Below are 16968 nucleotides of genomic sequence, written 5' to 3' on the forward strand. Positions count from 1 at the left end.
ATAGATAGATAGATAGATAGATAGATAGATAGATAGATAGATAGATAGATAGATAGATAGATAGATAGATAGATAGATAGATAGATAGATAGATAGATAGATAGATAGATAGATAGATAGATAGATAGAATTGGGTGCCTGGTACTCGGCTGAAACTTGTGCCTTTTATAGGCAGATTTTGAATTTGACTGCTCCGCTATCGCTTAGAAAATATGCCTTCCAGCTCCGAGATCGCGGAGTTTCGCTGATCCATCTCACCATTTTTGGATTTTTATTTGTCGACATATTTATTAAATATATATAATATATAAATAATTTATATAATTATTTATATATTATATTTTATTCTTGTGCATAGTTGACTCATAATTTTTGTTCCATTGCGTCGGGCGTTGATAGTTGGCTCAAGTCCCGGTTCCGGATTTTCGAACGTCCTTTCGTACAATTTAATATCTTGTACTTTGCGTTTCACAACTTGTACTCTTGTCATTTTTAGACGTTTCTCATCAATAAATTGAACCACTTGGATTGTATCTTGTACATTTGAGCTTTTTGGACGGTTTTGTCTTTGAATCTTTGTTTTCGCCTTTTGTCTTCGCACTTATTTAATATAAACGGATATTACTTGAAAATAGAACAATTACAACTGAAAACTTTACATATTGGAAGGATATTGCTACTAAATATATGTTCATTTGGAGCACTATCAAATATCCCCACACTTGAACGTTGTTTGTCCTCAAGCAATACATAACTTGAAATTAAATCACACGAATCACTTCTTTATTCTTCACATTTTATACATCAGTGATTTTGATACGGCGGTATAGAGAATGATAGTAACATTATAGTTTACAGGCCCACATGACTATGAAAATTTAGATCCTTTAAGGAAATTGGATCTTTATGAAAACATTTGATCTTTTTGAAAATTCAATCTAGATTTTACCCTAGATAAGTTTTCCGGAATAACCCTTCACCGGTGTTTGCAAATTGTTTTTGTGGGTTTTGTGGGTTTCATCTTTGAAAATTTTAGCTCAAAACTTATGGTTTTGTGTCACCCACTTGCTAACCTTGTATTGGGAAAGCAACACGTCCAGTTTACTTGTTCCGTATATTACCTTTCGATAAACTACCGTCCGATTGTAAAGGAAAGCGTTGAACAAGCAACTGTTAAGGCAATGTCCCGTGACATACTTTTGAATATGGTCTAAAACGTGTCGGATGCAATTACTATCCTTTGTAGGATTAATAGTAAAGATCACCCTATAGTTTTTCGGTCTGGCACAAGGTCCTGTCTTCGACCATGCTATGCAACCACCGTTCTTACGGTTGACACCCGATTTGGTTCAGGTGACCTAATGAATTCCAGATGAATTCTCAGGATTTTACGTTCAATGGTAATGAACGTATTGAAAATAGGTTTTCAGAAAACAAATCGGTTTTTATTTTTGATCAAAATATTTTCTCGTTCAAGCTCGAGTTTAGATATCATCGAATTCCATGAGTTTGTAATTCTCAATCTTTAAGGTCAATCTCAAGGATTGAGTAATATCAGTCTTAAAAGCTGATTTTTGATCTTTAAGGAGATTATCCTTTCTGTGGGTCTGATTCATTAGTCTTATCAAGCTATTTTGCACGGTGCCCTCCCCATTTTACGAGACAGATCCACTCATGGTTAGGATAAGTCTGACCACATGGCGACCCTGTTTGATGCTGAGGTCCGTGGATTACCAGCTGATTTTCGAGAAAACTTTTCAAGGTTTTTCGTAGACTCTACAATTGGTCTGGATGACAACTTCCTGACCTAAATCAAGAAGCGCATTTCTTTTTCGGAAGACTTTACTTCCTTTTATTGATGGAATTGATTCATCGTGTAGATCCATCTTTTCTTTTATCTTTATTATAATATTACGGGTAAAACAGTTAATTTAGTCCAAAACAAAAGTACCTGCAATAAACTTTACAGAAACATATGTTAGATAGTTTTATTGAATAACTTGTTACATTTCCTCACACTTAGTTTTTATTTATTCTTTTATTTGCCTTTTTATTCTCCTTTATTCCATTTTAAATGAATTCTAGCATTTTAGGTTGTTTCTCAATTTATGTCCTTTCCAAGGTAACAATAATTTCGGTATTAACACCTAGTTTTATCGTTCATAAATATGTATAAACATGATTTTAAATTCATTTTGTTGAAAATTTTTCAAATTTTCACAAAATTTGGCAATTAAACCAAGTGTAAACCCGAGAGAATTTATAACCCTTCCACACACTTGAGATCTTGCAATGCCCTCATTTGCAAGAAATCAGTGAAAATTTAAATTCATGAGGGTGATTAGTGTAGAAAAATGATTAAAAATACCGAGTTTGCAAACATATTGTTGTTATTTCACATTTAATATTTTGCGTCTTGTCGTCAAAATTAGTACCTTTTTCTGAACTTAATGACAGTCTTTGAAAGTGCGTTGTTTTACCTTGTTTTGTACATAACATAAAATACAAACATACATATACATATTTTTGAAGTTTGGTATATATCCTCACTTTCAAAATTTTATAAAATCTAATATTTTTTTGGCATACTTTAAATCAATAAAATTAAAAATAATGATAACAAAATTTGTCGCCCCATCCTTGGGTAAAGCAATTTCGGTTCAACGACCTAATTTTCAACTCACGACAAATTTTAGAAATCATTTTTAAAACTTAATGAAATAAAGTAAATTTTATTTATTAAAAATTCACACAAAACTTAAAAAAAAAACATATTAATTTTAAACAAAACCTATAAAACAAAAAAAATTCAGAATGGGGGAGAAAACTAGTTCTTTAGTATCTGCTAGTGGAAAAGACAAATCGGATTCCATTCTCGGAACTAAACGAGAACCGAACAACTAACTCTAGACAACATTTTTGTGACGACCCGAAAATTTCCGACCAAATTTAAACCTAACCTTTATATGTTTCCGACACGATAAGCAGAATTTGTAATGTTGAATCTCAAAAAAGTTTGGAACTACATTAATGTAATCAATTACCCTTTGACCGTGTTCGACGATTCACGAACAATTATGTGTATATAGATATGTATATATAATATATAATATTAACTGAAAACATTAACAAAGTATTTGATATATGATACTTTACATGAACGCATTTGTTCGATATATTTATCGACAGAATTAAGAGATAATATCAAATGATTGAATTATCAGATACATTATGATATGATTACGGGCCAATGTTATGAGGTCCACTGTGATTTAAGAAATCTATTCTTTTTGACAATATTCGGAAAATGGTAAAGTGATCTATAAGTAAGAACGTGGAGTGTAAATAACTTAGATGTTGGATATCGACAAGTTAAGTAACTCGACATTTTTCATTAAGATGATTTCATACGTTTATTAAACCTTTGGACTTTATCCCATGCTTCACCAACAGACTGTAATTTAAAAACTTGAAACCTATGATGAATATATATAATTCTACTTTTCTAAAATGTTTTATGATATAACGATTTAAATTAATATTAAATATATTTATACGCGTATTATACGTACATAGTTTTATACTTTTACTATACTTTAACTTTACCTTTACTTTACTTTTACTTTACATTTATTTTACTTTAACTTTAATAATTCACTTTAATAATTCATAATTTAATAATTCACTTTAATAATTCATACTTTAATAATTCACTTTAATAATTCATACTTTAATAATTCACTTTAATAATTCATAATTTAATAATTCACTTTAATAATTCAAAAATCTATTATAAATAGAATTCAATAGGTTTCATTATTTCATAGAAACTTGAAAATATATTTCTCTAAACTCTCTCAATCGAATTACATATATATATATATATTTACTTAGTATTATTTCAAGATATTATTAGTATACATAAAATGCTACGACGGAGTTATATTCAGACGATTTCAAAATAAGTTTTCAAACGGGATAGAGCTAAGGAAATTATGGGTTATAGCTATGGAGGTTATGGGTATTGTTCGAGGGTATTGCTCGTGAGGTCAACCTAACGTTTATCATTTTCGTTGCGTCTACGTACTTTCCTGCAATATTGAATCACAATATTGATACGTGAGCATTCATATCTTATCTTTTATATATTAATAGTGTATCCCTGACTAGTGCTCGAGTATATATGATTATGCATGCTTGTATGCTTAGTTTCATCGTTATATAGTTTATGATAAATCACGAATTTGATACATATGCTACTGAGATAAGGTATATGATATTCATGTCGTTGAAAAGCTAAAGAAAAATTAATAACTTTTCATTTAGAAATCGTGTGGGTTCGATGAACGGATTAAAAGATATGGTCAACTGAATTATTATTAATTTTAATATTATTATTAAAACGATTATTATAATTGTTATCAGTTGATGTTATTACTAAAATTATCTTTATTACTAAAAATTAATATTTTTATTGAAACTATCATTTTATTATTTTTATCATTATTATTATTATCAATATTATTTTATCAAATAAATATGCGTACAAAGATATTTTTACCACACGTAATATAATTACATTAATAATACATACCACTATATTTTTATGATATTAAGTGAATTTTATAAATTTTATTACTTGAGATATATAAAAGTATATTTTTATCATATATGAATTTAAATATAAATTTTTATTTATTAATAAATGACTTGTATTATTTAGTATAATAAGATCTGATAAATATATTTAAATATATAAAATGACTATAATTAAGTTATATAATAAACATGTATAGATTTTGGAAGTCATTTTGGGTCAAGTTGACTTTTGTTGACTTTTGCATGTCGATCTCGAGCATTAGGATTGTGATACACTACGACTTGACCTAAATTGTTAGACAGATATTGACCAACATATAAATATATATACTTAATATAGGTTCGTGAATTCGAGATAAACCCTGCACTTGTTCAGTGCCGTCATATACATAATTGCTACGAAATACAGTATTGTGAGTTTCATTACTCCCTTTTTATATATATTTTTGGGTTGAGAATACATGCACTGTTTTATAACTGTTTTACGAAATGGACACAAGTACTAAAAACATATTCTACGTTGAGTTGTACCACTTTGCAAATTTTTCCCTAATAGCTTGGTAACTACCATTTACATGCGGTATTGTAAACGCGAATCCTATTGATAGATCTATCGGGCCTGACAACCCCAACCGGACTGGACGACCAGTATTCAACGGTTGCACAGTACTTCGTTTCAGTGACTACACTTGGTACAATGTAGTGAGATTTCATAACAAAGGGAATATGCGACGTTGATTAAATGTTAAGTATGGTTACCAAGTGCTCAACCACTTAGAATATTTTTATTAAAACGTTTATGTATATGAAATCTTGTGGTCTATTACTATTACAGAAATGATTGATTATGATAAACTAATGAACTCACCAACCTTTTGGTTGACACTTTAAAGCATGTTTATTCTCAGGTATTAAAGAAATCTTCCGCTGTGCATTAGCTCATTTTAAGGATATTACTTGGAGTCATTCATGACATACTTTGAAAGACGTTGCATTCGAGTCGTTGAGTTCATCAAGATTAATATTAAGTCAATTATAGTTGGATGTAATATGAAATGGTATGCATGCCGTCAATTTTAGATGTAAAGAAAGTTTGTCTTTTTAAACGAATGCAATGTTTGTAAAAAGTATCATATAGAGGTCAAATACCTCTCGATGTAATCAACTATTGTGAATCGTTTATAATGTATATGAACGGGTCCTTACAGTTGGTATCAGAGCGGTGGTCTTAGCGAACCAGGTCTTGTATTAGTGTGTCTAACTGATAGTTGTTAAGATGCATTAGTGAGTCTGGACTTCGACCGTGTCTGCATGTCAAAAAGCTTGCTTATCAATTCTAGTCGAAAATCATCTACTTATCATCCTTAGGAAATTACCTGCTTATCATCTTAAGTCTAGACGCGTTTTACTGCATTTATTGCATAATAGTGTATAGACGGATTCTTATCTTAGCACATCTAATACTGTGAACTTTGGCTGACATCTTTTCAAAGATTCTCCGTAATTTACGGAATTTTGGTATTATATATATATATATATATATATATATATATATATATATATATATATATATATATATATATATATATATATATATATATATATGCAAATTATGTAATTGAAGAATACCAAATCTAAATTCTACAATCTATTTCATACCAAAAATTCTTTCCCTGATCCTACGAGATGGATCCCTCAACCAGTTTGAATTTCTCAGATTCCGACAGCTATTCCGATATGGATATCTACCTGAGCTCCGAAAGTAGCATCACCGGAATGGATCAACCAATTTCCCATCATCTATTTTGGATGAATTGGGAATGGGTCCGTAGTCAACTCAACCATTGGAGACAAGAAGAAGGTGATCCCTTCCATCCACCACATTGCCCTCTTGGCGTGAACCTGAAGCACTTACCGGCGAACCTGTTCGAGACACCATTTTCTCACTCATTACTAGAGTATCTCGTCATGATTATATACTATCCCATATTGCGAATCTTATTCATCCGCTCGTTCCAACCGCCAATCATCCCAGTGTACTAGCAGAAATTAACGAACTTCGCGCCCGAGTAGTGGTTTTGGAACACATGGTGCAAGGATTACAAACACCATCAGCAGCACCAGCAGCATAACCAATACCGCCAGTAACATCCACATGGCAAGCCTCAATACCATAAGCTTCAGCAGCATCACCAGCAGTTACCGGCAGTGTCATCAGCATCAACAATATCGTTAGCACCACCATCACCGTCAGTACTGTCAGCATCATCAGCACTAGCAGCACCTATAACAACACAAGTTCTGTCAGTTCAAGAATCATCGTGGACGTCATCATTGATCAACAACGAGTATTTTGTATCAACGAGTTATGAAGTATTAACTCATTCTTCTGAAGAAATTATATATATATATATATATTTTATATATATGAATGCTGAAATTATAAAAATCTTTCGTACTAAGCTATTGAATATGAATTGAAAAAGGGTAGATACTACTCAGTTAAATTCATATTACTAATATGCTATGATGTACATCCTTCGTTAACAACCTAACCATCGTAACTACAATCTTTTATTCAATTAAATGAATTCGGTTTCATAATAAACCAAGTGTATCATTCAATAACATGTTTGATTTTACACTTTCATCTTCAATGTACTCGAAACTTACTGGAAAACAACATTCGTATCTTGTGAAGTTAGCAAGAGTTCTATGAGCATCAGCATAATTCACTAAGGAAATATCTATAAGAATAAATATTGAAGTATTGATTACATTAGCGAAATACTCGCGAAGATTATGTAATCTCTAATGTTTTAGAGATTATTCTTTACTAATCCAAGCCGAAAATCAAATGAGCTTAATATGATATTAACTCATTAAATCTGTATTACATCTGAAGAAAATATACATACATATATTTTCATAAAGACTGTAATGAAAAATTCTTGTTCAAAATATTATTTGTGGCATTTTTTTTAACGGGTAGGTAATACCCGAGAGATATATAAATGCACAATTAATATATTACATTCTTCGATTCTAATTCAGTAAATCATCAACTATACTCCCTATTTTCACAACAGTATACCTTCTTTTATAAGAAATCAAAACAACCATACTCATTCAAATTCAATCACCTATTCTGATTTTTCAAATCTCAGAATGCAACTCGAGATATAAGCAAAACCATCACTCTTAGATCCTTACATTTTTTTAAAGCTATACTTTGATTTCAAAACTGTGATAGAACATCACTTTTAATTGTAACACTCAAAAGGATACGAGAATCAATCGAGATTTATGACGAATTTATCCTTTGGATATTGACAATGACAAGCTGCATTTAAAACGCTTCGAAATTTCGAAAGACACTTCAAATAAGGAACAATCGAGATGATGATCCAATCACACATTACCCGAAGTCTTGTACCTGAAAAACTCTCGAACCCAAAGTCATAGTTTAACACGTACCCGCGTTGAATTCTTTAGCATTTATTAGCAAAAACAACCTTACGATTCTTTTCAAAGTAGCCAGTTTTGTCACAGCTCTAACAAGTCAACTTCGACTTTTCAGTAAAACTAATTTTATTATAACTTCGATAGATACGCTGCCCTTTCACTATCGTTACTGGGGAACCTTTCATATCTCACCACATTAGCAGTAAACTTATCAACAACTTCATTAACCTTTGACTTAAACCTCTCCGAAAAGTCACTATACTTAATCATTGAAACTCCATCTCTTACTCATCCGCATCTTGCAACAAGAATTGCCATACCAATTACTGAAAATCAGCAATCAGTATTTTGAAATCTCGCAGCGTTTCTACTTCAATAGTTATATATACATATAACGTCTATCTCCTAAACTTACACACTTCGAATGTGAAGTTTCTGAAAAATATCTTAAACTGTGAATTAGTTCTCGAAATGCTAATGAAGCAGCAGAAACTGTAAACGACTTTAACAGTCAAAAGTTTGATGACAAAGAATAATGTGTTGGTAAAACCCAGAAAAAGAGAAGAGTTGGTACTGAACAATGGATTGAGTAGGCCGTGAAGGAGACCAAGGACAAATACAAGGACCAAAGTCTGTATTTAAAGAATCTTGATGATTCTGTTTCTGACGAAGTCATTAACGAATACCTTGCTCCTGACTCTAAACCTTTGCGGACCTTATTCTTCATCATCATCTTATCTTAAATATTATAAGATATCTTCGTATCTCTCATTATACATATTCTCCATATTTCTGGAGATATTTTCACAACTATTTTTATCTGAGATCATTTATCTCTCCATAATATCTGCAACATAAAAGAAACTGTGTTGGTTTCTACTGAAAAAAATTCAAATATGAATGTTTTGAAGTAGTGTTGGGAATTGAAGCATGAGTTAGTATAATATAATGACACTTGATCAACGTGATTATATTACAGTAATTCATGCTGAGTTTCTAATGGAACGTGATGATTCACAGAACATACCGTCATCATGTGCCATTTACACGACTCTTACATTCTACCAAATCTCCAAACATATTAAGAACATATCTTCTTGATAGTTCTATCTTTCTGGATATTCTGGTAATTTGCCAAATCAATATCGTACCATTACGATTTCCTTCTTAGAACATTAACTATGTTCATCCAAAACTTCATACCTACTAATTCTGGACCATTATTCGCTTGACTTAAAGCTGGGAAGAGACAACAAAAGTATGAAACTCCGAAATGTAAGGGAGAATATAAAGTCCAATAACAACACATAAATTACAAACACTGTATATCAATGTTTATCGCAACATAAAGATACGGGAGAATTAAAAATACTATAACCCCAAGGACGAAGTAGAAGAAAACAGATTCCTCCAGTGGAAGTTGGAAAAGGAGAATGACTGTTGCGATAGTAAGGATAAGGACAAGGATTAGAACTGGATTAAGCATTTTCGCAATCTTTTGAAATTGGAATTGAGTATAGAAGTGGTAAAAACTAATGGAATGGAAAAGGTAAATATATAAGGGAAATATCAGACGTAGTAATCGAGACAGATCATCGCATTTAATTAAAGAGATCCTAATTTCCTTAAATCTCAAAGAAACAGATCTTATAGATTTCCAAGATTTTTTTTTTTTTTGAATCTCTTGAATTCCGGAATTCAACCATGACGACGTCAAAAATTATGACAAAACTTATTTACCTCATTCCACTATTTTGTGATAGCTTCACTCATACGCTTCGAGTAATCGGATCATTTTATCCATATTACTCTATGGTAATAAAATCCTATCTATCAACACATATCCATCATGAAAACATTTTTATGGTTAGCCATGACGACCTCGATCAAATTTCGGGACGAAATTTCTTTAACGGGTAGGTACTGTGACGACCCGGAAATTTCCGACCAAATTTAAACCTAACCTTTATATGTTTCTGACACGATAAGCAGAATTTGTAATGTTGAATCTCAAAAAAATTTGGAACTACATTCATGTAATCAATTACCCTTTGACCGTGTTCGACGATTCACGAACAATTATGTGTATATAGATATGTATATATAATATATAATATTAACTGAAAACATTAACAAAGTATTTGATATATGATACTTTACATGAACGTATTTGTTTCGATATATTTATCGACAGAATTAAGAGATAATATCAAATGATTGAATTATCAGATACATTATGATATGATTACGTGCCAATGTTATGAGGTCCACTGTGATTTAAGAAATCTATTCTTTTTGACAATATTCAGAAAATGGTAAAGTGATCTATAAGTAAGAACGTGGAGTGTAAATAACATAGATGTTGGATATCGACAAGTTAAGTAACTCGACATTTTTCATTAAGATGATTTCATACGTTTATTAAACCTTTGGACTTTATCCCATGCTTCACCAACAAACTGTAATTTATAAACTTGAAACCTATTATGAATATATATAATTCTACTTTTCTAAAATGTTTTATGATATAACGATTTAAATTAATATTAAATATATTTATACGCGTATTATACGTACATAGTTTTATACTTTTACTATACTTTAACTTTACCTTTACTTTACTTTTACTTTACTTTTATTTACTTTAACTTTAATAATTCACTTTAATAATTCATACTTTAATAATTCACTTTAATAATTCATACTTTAATAATTTACTTTAATAATTCAAAAATCTATTATAAATAGAATTCAATAGGTTTCATTATTTTATAGAAACTTGAAAATATATTTCTCTAAACTCTCTCAATCGAATTACATATATATATTTACTTAGTATTATTTCAAGATATTATTAGTGTAAATAAAATACTATGACGGAGTTATATTCAGACGATTTCAAAATAAGTTTTCAAACGGGATAGAGCTAAGAAAATTATAGGTTATAGCTATGGAGGTTATGGGTATTGTTCGAGGGTATTGCTCGTGAGGTCAACCTAACGTTTATCATTTTCGTTGCGTCTACGTACTTTCCTGTAATATTGAATCACAATATTGATACGTGAGCATTCATATCTTATCTTTTATATATTAATAGTGTATCCCTGACTAGTGCTCGAGTATATATGATTATGCATGCTTGTATGCTTAGTTTCGTCGTTAAATAGTTTATGATAAATCACGAATTTGATACATATGCTACTGAGATAAGGTATATGATATGCATGTCGTTGAAAAGCTAAATAAAAATTAATAACTTTTCATTTAGAAATCGTGTGGGTTCGATGAACGGATTAAAAGATATGGTCAACTGAATTATTATTAATTATAATATTATTATTAAAACGATTATTATAATTGTTATCAGTTGATGTTATTACTAAAATTATCTTTATTACTAAAAATTAATATTTTTATTGAAACTATCATTTTATTATTTTTATCATTATTATTATTATCAATATTATTTTATCAAATAAATATGCGTACAAAGATATTTTTACTACACGTAATATAATTACATTAATAATACATACCACTATATTTTTATGATATTAAGTGAATTTTATAAATTTTATTACTTGAGATATATAAAAGTATATTTTTATCATATATGAATTTAAATATAAATTTTTATTTATTAATAAATGACTTGTATTATTTAGTATAATAAGATCTGATAAATATATTTAAATATATAAAACGACTATATATAAGTTATATAATAAACATGTATAGATTTTGGAAGTCATTTTGGGTCAAGTTGACTTTTGTTGACTTTTGCATGTCGATCTCGAGCATTAGGATTGTGATGCACTACGACTTGACCTAAATTGTTAGACAGATATTGACCAACATATAAATATATATACTTAATATAGGTTCGTGAATCCGAGATAAACCCTGCACTTGTTCAGTGCCGTCATATACATAATTGCTACGAAATACAGTATTGTGAGTTTCATTACTCCCTTTTTATATATATTTTTGGGCTGAGAATACATGCACTATTTTATAACTGTTTTACGAAATGGACACAAGTACTAAAAACATATTCTACGTTGAGTTGTACCACTTTGCATATTTTCCCTGATAGCTTGGTAACTACCATTTACATGCGGTATTGTAAACGCGAATCCTGTTGATAGATCTATCGGGCCTGACAATCCCAACCGGACTGGACGACCAGTATTCAACGGTTGCACAGTACTTCGTTTCAGTAACTACACTTGGTATAGTGTAGTGAGATTTCATAATAAAGGGAATATGCGACGTTGATTAAATGTTAAGTATGGTTACCAAGTGCTCAACCACTTAGAATATTTTTATTAAAACGTTTATGTATATGAAATCTTGTGGTCTATTACTATTACGGAAATGATTGATTATGATAAACTAATGAACTCACCAACCTTTTGGTTGACACTTTAAAGCATGTTTATTCTCAGGTATTAAAGAAATCTTCCGCTGTGCATTAGCTCATTTTAAGGATATTATTTGGAGTCATTCATGACATACTTTGAAAGACGTTGCATTCGAGTCGTTGAGTTCATCAAGATTAATATTAAGTCCATTATAGTTGGATGTAATATGAAATGGTATGCATGCCATCAATTTTAGATGTAAAGAAAGTTTGTCTTTTTAAACGAATGCAATGTTTTTAAAACGTATCATATAGAGGTCAAATACCTCGCGATGTAATCAACTATTGTGAATCGTTTATAATGTATATGAACGGGTCCTTACAATTTTCTTTTTAGAACATTTGAATCTCCCCACACTTAGGTAGCTGTGGTGTCAAAATTGTGATTAACTTCATCGTCAATATCTCTTGGACCATAATCAACTTGCATATCTGTGACTTTAGCTTTAAGCCAGTGACCAGCTTCTTCCGTAATATCCACAAATTCAACTAGTTTCGCCTTTTCTTTAAGCGATAGATTGGATACTAACCGGTTACATAACTTAAAGTTCCCCTTAATTCTAGCATCGTAAACCCGTTTAATAAGTTTTTTCATTGAACTATTAATAATGGGATCATTTAATTTCGTATCAACAATGGGGTTCTTTGTTATCAGGTCATCATTAGGTATTACTTTATTTTCCCCACACTTAGGCATTTTATTATTGTTGAGCACTATCGTTGGAGTTGGTAAAACAACATGGTTCTTACCAATCATTTTTGCTGGTTCAACGGTTTTGGTTAGTGGAGATTTAGACTTTCGAATCATAAAGGTGATCTATTTCTCATCATTACTAAGTGTCATTCTACCCTTTCTTACATCTAATAACGCCCCGGTGGACGCTAAGAATGGTCGACCTAAAATTAGAGGAATGTTTGGGTCCTCTTCTATGTCAATGACAATGAATTCGACTAGAAAGGTTAAATTACCTACTTGAATGGGTAGGTTTTTAGCAATTCTAACTGGGTGCTTAATGGTTTGATCAAGGAGTCGAACACTCATATCCATTGAACTTAAATCACCTACTCCTAATCTCTTATATAATGAAAGAGGCATAACACTCACACTTGCACCTAAATCTGCTTGTGCATCATACATGACACAGTCACTAAGTAGACAAGGAACAATAAATTCACCCGGATCACCCACTTTGGGTGGAGGTTTCGGTGGAACTGTCTTCACTGGGTTTACTTCTACTGTTTTTGTTTCTTGCACTTTCTTATTCTTCTTCTTCTTCTTTCCAGAGGTATCACAAACTTTATTACCTATTACTTGCTCATACTCAACTCCTTTTCTTGGAAACGGGATGGGTGGTCTTTATGGTGCCACCACTGGCTTTACATACTCAGGTGGTGGTGGTGGTGTAACTTCTTCATTGTTACTCACATCTAAAACCTTCTCATCTTCTGGTGCTGGTTTTTCAGAATTCGTTGAAACCATGTTAACATTTTCATTCTGAAGATTTACTTCAGTATTACTCGGTAGTTTTCCTTGTTCCCTTTCACTCATCAATCTAATAAGAGTACCTACTTGTTTTTCTAGATTCAAAATGGAAGCTTGTTGAGTTCTAAATGACTGATCAAACCTCTCATTCGTTTGGGTTTGAGTTTCAATAAATTGTGTTTGAGATTCAACTAGCTTAAATACCACTTCTTCCAGATTTGACTTTTTCTCTTCGGTTTGTTGTGGTGGTTTATACAAGCCAGGTCTTTGTTGATTGAAAGTGTTGTTTTGATTTGGTTGGTTATTTGGACCTTATTGGTTATACGAGTTATTGTCGGGTCCTTTTGAATTGTAAAGAATGTTTTGATTTCGATTGAAGTTTAGCCTTGGCGGTTGATAATTATTTTGACAATTATTTCCCGGCCTTTAGTTCATGTAGGAAACATTCTCACGTTGTTCCATTATTTGCTCAACATTACAATCTTTCGTTAAGTGTGGTCCACCGCATTGCTCACAACTGATTCGTATTGCGTGAATATCTTTAGTCATCTTTTTCATTCGTCTTTCGAAAGCATCTATTTTTGCGGAAACAGAATCAAAGTTATGGCTAGAATCGGCTCTAGCCGCTTTAGATGAATGAAAAATATCTTTTTCCTGATGCCAATCATGAGAGTGGGATGCTGTGTTATCAATAATCTTGTGAGCTTCGGTTGCGGTTTTCTTCATAATGGAACCACCAGCTGCTGTGTCGATGTCTTTTCGTGTGGCGATGTCGACGCCTTTATAGAAGATTTGCACTATTTGAAAAGTATCTAAACCATGTTGAGGACATCCTCTCAACATCCTTCCGAATCTTGTCCATGCCTCATATAACGTTTCATTTGGCTTTTGCACGAATGTGGCAATTTCTCCTTGAAGTCTCACGGCTTTAGATGCCGGAAAGAATCTTTGAAGAAATTTCTCAACTAAAACATCCCATGTATCAATCGCTCCTTCAGGTAACAATTCTAACCAATCTTTGGCTTCTCCTTTTAAAGTCCATGGGAACAACATAAGATAAATAGTTTCATCCTCAACTTCTCTGATTTTGAATAGAGTACAAATCCTATTAAAGGTTCGAAGATGTTCATTTGGATCTTCTTTTGGCGTACTACTATATTGGCATTGATTAGTTACCATGTGTAGGATTTGTCCTTTGATTTCATAATCTGTCGCATTAATGTCTGGTTTAATAATGGCGTGACCTTGGCCCGTGCGTGTGGCTCTCATTCGGTCTTCCATACTTAGAGGTTCCGTTATTTCCATTTTTGAATTTGTTGAATCCGAATCACTAGAGGATTCTAATTTAATAGTTTCTTCCTCGACAATCTCAGATTGTATGATTTGTGGTTCAGGAGGAATGATTAGTGGATCAGGATCTATGAATTGTCCCTCCGGATTCTCAATTGTGAGATTTGGTTCAAAAATTGGATTATCGGAAATTTGAGTTGGAGTACTTGGTCGACTAGATGACGATTCTAAAGAAAAATCAACGGCGACAATATTGGCTAGATGTCTTGATCGAGTTACAGGTGGTGAACGTATGAAAGGTGGTGAACGTTTTGCTCGGTGCATTCACTGAATATCCTATTAGTTATAAAAATAAAAATTATATAAGTTATCAAATTAATAGACTTTTCTGATTTTGCCCACGTTTTGAATAGCCAATAGATGCAGTAGGTAGCCAGGACCCTATAAATCGGAAGCCCACAAATCGCCACTAACAAATCCAACTATTACTACGAACCAGAAAATTTTGGATGTCTATCAATTTAACCGCTTAAAATAATTTTTCCTTTTGAAATTTTAGAGAAGAAATCGAAAATTCTATGTCCTAAAAACTAGAGCGTCGAGAAATAAGAAAGAAAAAGAGCGCGTCGAAAAACGTCGAAAAATAAATGTCGAAAAATAAAAATAAGAAAATAAGCGTCGAAACTTAGAATTCTAAAAACTAAAAATTAAAACTTACGTCTAAATGTATTAAAGCTTAAAGGAAATTCTATATCCAAAACGGCAATAACTTAAAAGGCATTAAAATATATAAACGGCGTCGCAAAATTCTAAAGCTCCTAAATCTTAATCTAAAGAAAAAGCACTTAAGGGATTTTTATGGCAAACTTAAAAATCTAGAAATATAAAAATAACTACGGCAAATACTAGTCTTAAAACTAATTACGAACGAAAAATATACAAATTATGAATTAAACGTTTAAAATATACAATTTATAAAAAGATATAAAAAATGATAAAATTACTTATTTTTATAAAAATATTATTTTTATATTATTATTTTATAAAAGATATTAATTTATATAATTAATAATAACTTAATATTACAAACTATATATTAAAACTAAAATTAAAAACTAATTAAATAATTAAAACCCTAAATATAATTATAATTATTAAATTAAAACCCTAATCCCGTAATTAATGCAGGGACCAGACTTGTCAGAAGCACCTACGCGATCGCGTAGGAATTACACAGGAAAGATACGCGATCGCGGAATAATACAGTACTGGGTTCGGATTTGGGCTTAAAACAGACTCGGCCCGATTCTAAATTTTAATTAAAAACTGATTTGGGCTTCGAATTTTGGCCCAGTTCGCGTGTGTTTTTTTTTTTCACAAAATAAATAAAGAAAATATTATTAAAATAAACTTATATTTTAAAATCTAAAAATAAAAATACTTTTTAATTTTTTAGATAAAATCTTAAAAATATAAATTTTTTTTTTGTTTTTATATTTTTAATTTTAATATTTAAAACTTAAATAAATATATTTTTACAAAAATATAGTTTTTCACCGAGTGCCCCAGCAACGGCGCCAAAAACTTGATGTTAAAGCGAAGGGGTACGAAATAGTATTATATTTTTAATACGAAATGCGACAAAATTTTACACAAGTTTTATTTATTTATAGAGTAGATATACCTAAACCTTGCTACAACACTTATA

At 31.1% G+C, this 16968-nt stretch overlaps 1 non-coding gene across 1 annotated transcript; it reads left to right on the forward strand.

The window, feature by feature from the left end:
* Positions 1 to 14784: 14784 nt before the first annotated feature.
* On the forward strand, positions 14785 to 14891 carry LOC139856551 (small nucleolar RNA R71). The gene has a single exon (XR_011762025.1). It is a non-coding gene; the product is annotated as a small nucleolar RNA R71 (small nucleolar RNA).
* Positions 14892 to 16968: the final 2077 nt, after the last annotated feature.

This window comes from Rutidosis leptorrhynchoides, chromosome 6, assembly GCF_046630445.1.
Source record: "Rutidosis leptorrhynchoides isolate AG116_Rl617_1_P2 chromosome 6, CSIRO_AGI_Rlap_v1, whole genome shotgun sequence".
Taxonomy (NCBI): domain Eukaryota; kingdom Viridiplantae; phylum Streptophyta; class Magnoliopsida; order Asterales; family Asteraceae; genus Rutidosis; species Rutidosis leptorrhynchoides.